The following is a 3,782-nucleotide window of genomic DNA, read 5'->3' as shown; positions in this document are numbered from 1 at the left end:
TTTTTGTTTGCATGGCCTTTAGGTTAGTGAAACACTTGAAAACTGACTTAGCTGTGACGTAAATCAGGAATCACTTGATCTGGAAACGCTTCTGGGGAGTGTTTTTGCTGTTAAACCCCTCTCCTGGGAGAGGAGGGGAGGTCCCTTTGTGCCGTGACTGTGGCTGTCTCGTTGTGCGAGAAGCTGAAGTGCAAAAGCCAGTGGCGATGTAGGCAGGGGTCACTCCCCTGCTTCTCCACGGGGCTTCAGGGGAGAGGGACCTCGGGCATCACAAGGGCTCGCAGCAGTGCGGTCCCTCCTAAGTTGGCTCTGCGGGTGCAGGAGGGTGCCCGCTCTGGCAGTGTCCTAGCAGCTCTGCTGTGCCCGTCTGCTCTGGGCATGGCTTGGGGTGCAAAAGATTTGGGGTGCAAGAGATTTGAAGCTTGTCCTTTAAAAAGCAGGCACAGCAGGTAACGCAACTACTTCCCCACCTTGGCGTCTCCCTGTACCTTGGGCGTTTTTTTTCTGGCTTAGTCTCGGGACTTAAAATAAACCACGTTTGTTCTCTGCACCCTTGGGTGCGGGAGGGGTGAACATGAGGAAGGTCTGGGCTTCGGGAGTGGACAGCAGGCTCTGGGAGCCACGGGTGCCAGGCCATGAGGAGGGGCAGGCGCTGTCAGGGCAGGCTGCAGGGGGGCTGTGTCTGCTCCTGGGTGCTGGTTTGTGGCTGAGGGGGTGTTGTTGGATGGAGCTGGGGCTCGACACCCCGGAGCCGAACCCCCAGCTCCATGCCTGGGCCCTGGTCATCGCCCAGCCCCTTCCCTGCCCGCCGGGAGCAGAGGCAGCGCGTTGTTCTCGGTGCAGAGCTCTCCCTGCCTGGGATGCACAGAAAAACCACTGGAGACGGTGCTGGGGCCACATCTGCCTTTAATGTGTCCCACGTCTGTGTGGGGCTGTGCCCTTCCCCAGCTGCTACGTGCGCCACTCCGGGCTCTTTTCTAAGGGGAAAGGGCTTTTTTAATTGCTTTTGAACAGTTTCACCCACAGAAAAGCACTATGGCACCTTTCCCGTCCCCTTTCACCCCGTCCTCGCTGCCTGATGAGGTGGACTGAAGCGCAGCCGAGGGGATTTTCCAGCCTCTGGGACTACCACACCGGGAAGCACGTGTGGCCCCACGCTGCGACTCCTGCCGAGCTGCCGCCGCGGGGTCCAGAGGTACCGGGAATACGAACACAACACAAACAGAGCCAGACCCCGGGGGGTGAAGGAGAGCGCGCAATAAGTTAATTTTTAAAGAGTCTGATGCCTCGGGGCTCGTGTGCGAGGCAGCTGAGAGCGTCCTGCATGCCTGGGCTGGATCCTGGGAGGTGCTGAGCCCTGGCCTTGGCCCCCTCCCTGCCTGCCTCGCCGGGGCTGAGCCACCCGTGGCCCGAACAGTCCCTGACCCGCTGTTGGGTCCATCCTGGCTGCTCCGGGGGCGGCGGGGGCTGCAGTGCGGGACAGGAGCCCCTCTTCCCCATCCAGACCTACTTGAGGAAGACGAGCAGGAAGAAGGTGGAGACGATGAGGATGAGGATGCCGGCAGCGAAGCCGAGGCGCAGGTTCTCCATGGAGGCGAGGGGGGGCTGCGTGTCCAGCAGCAGCCCCCGTCCTGGCAGCCCCAGCACGAGGGTGCCTGGCACCTCGGAGCCACGGCGAAGGCCGCAGGGGGACACCGTGCTGCTCACTGCGAAGATGGGGGTGTGAGCCGTGCATGACACTGCCACAGAGCGCGCCGAGGCTTGGTGGGTGTTTGGGGGGGCACTGCTGCCCCCCTCCTCCTCCCCACGCAGGGTCCGCGAGGCTGGCATCGCCCCAGGACCACCCGGACCCAGCTCAGGCACCAGCGTCACCATCCTGCAGAAGGGGCAGCTGATGAAGGCGACGGCAGCGGCGCGGCACACCAGCTTGCGCAGGCAGCTCAGGCAGAGGGAATGGCGGCAGGGCAGCTGCTGGGGGGCTCGCCCCCCCCCGGCACCCCAATACGCCTCGTAGCAGATCCCGCACTCCCCGCCGCTCTCCGGCCCCACCGCCATGGTGCTGCGGGCGGGCACAGCCGGGCCGGCCCCGCTTTTGAAGGCAGGAGGGGGACGGTGGCCGTGCCCAGGCAGGCAGGGGGGGCGGCGTGGCCACCCCCCCACTGAACTTCAGTCTGGCCCCAGGGCGCCTGGTGGCCGCTGGACCGGCACGTTCCCCCTCAGCAGCACGTGTTGCCCCAAAACAAACCTTGCTTTTCCCTTCCCTTCTACAAATCCGCTATATTCTCGATATTTCCCCATGTGTGGGGGGTTTCTGGGATTTTTTTTAGGATGAGCTCACCAGTGGGGGACAACGGCCCCGCTGTGCATCCATTCCACACCGGACCTGGATGTATGTGTCGCCTGGCACAGGAGATGAACCATCACGGGCAAAGGGTGGCTGCGGACCACCACGGCCCCTGCGCTGCTTGAGGCTGGATGTGGGCAAAAGGCAAGGATGCATTTTTTTTTAAATTCTTTTTTAATTCTTTTTTTCCCGGTCTCTGAAAATGCCTGAGCACAGCTTGGGGTGACACAGGGCGTCACTACGTGGGAACAAGCTGGTGGTCCCCAGGCTCCCAGGTGATGCTGCAGCTGTTGTGGTGTCCCAGTACACGGCTGAGCAGGGTTGGCCCTGCAGGTACGTGGGGCTGTGGTGGCGCTGGGGACGAAGGGCACCCCCGGCACTGCCGATGCTGCAGGCACTTATTTACGGGTTCGCAGCGGACCTTGCCCGGTGCTCCTGTCACTCATTACCCCCCCCAGCACAGCCTGGGCTGCGAAGGCGGCCGGCAGTCGCAGGCTGGGCTGGGCTGGGCTGGAGGGGGCAGTTTGCAGCTTTGCTGCTGCTGAGCAGGTCTGGGGGCGGCCGCAGAACTGGGGTGTCTCTCCCCCCTCCCCAGCCAGACACGCGGGGCTCTCAGTGTGGTCCCTGGGGGAGCGGGGTGCGAGGCAGGGCTCCCTGCGGGGCTGGGGCTCTGCAGATGCCTGGGACCCACCACCCTCCCCGCTGCCTCGCCGTGCTTCATCCCTTGGCAGGTTGGCACCTGACACCGTCCTCCTTCCTCATCCTGCGGGATGCCAAGCACCTCCGCTGCCTGCACCCTGCCCAGGCGAGGGGGAGCACGTCAGCCCCTCCTAGACCCTTCCTGCCCTCATCTGCGCGTCTTTTCCAGGGCTCCCCTTGCTGCACCCCAACCACCAGCTGCTTTGTGTGTGTCCCCCTTGCCAGGTCCCCACCCAAGCACCCGGCAAGTCCCTGGATGGGACCTGCTGGCTCCAATGCGCAGCAGTACCTCAACGTGGAGGCAGAGGCTGCAGCAGGGAAATGTCCCCAGCGGCTCTCCCCAAAGGGCTCAGCCAGGGCCACACAGATCCAGGCCTGGCTCTGCCGCTGCCGCACATATCCCAGGACTGCTGGTGGCACGCAGCACTGCACTGGCCACCTCCCTGAGGCCACCACGTGCCCCGCAGGGATGCTCTGCACAGTCATGGCCACATGTGAGGTGAGCCCAGTGGAAGGTCCAAGGTCTCCCGCTGCCTGGATGTCCCCAGAGCTGTTCTGCAGTGAGCAACATCCTCGCAGGAGTCCAAGATCCTCAAATTCTTCCTGGTTTGACGTGGGAGAGGAGGAGGAGGTGACACCGGGACAGCCAGGCACGTGGCGGCTCTGCCACTGCTCTGGAGCCCCTGGCTTTCAAGCGTCCTCCCCCTCCAGAAGGAAGAAGGCAGCAAAAAAACACCAG

This window comes from Falco rusticolus, chromosome 9 (assembly GCF_015220075.1).
Source record: "Falco rusticolus isolate bFalRus1 chromosome 9, bFalRus1.pri, whole genome shotgun sequence".
Lineage (NCBI taxonomy): Eukaryota > Metazoa > Chordata > Aves > Falconiformes > Falconidae > Falco > Falco rusticolus.
Note: the sequence above shows the minus strand (reverse complement) of the source record.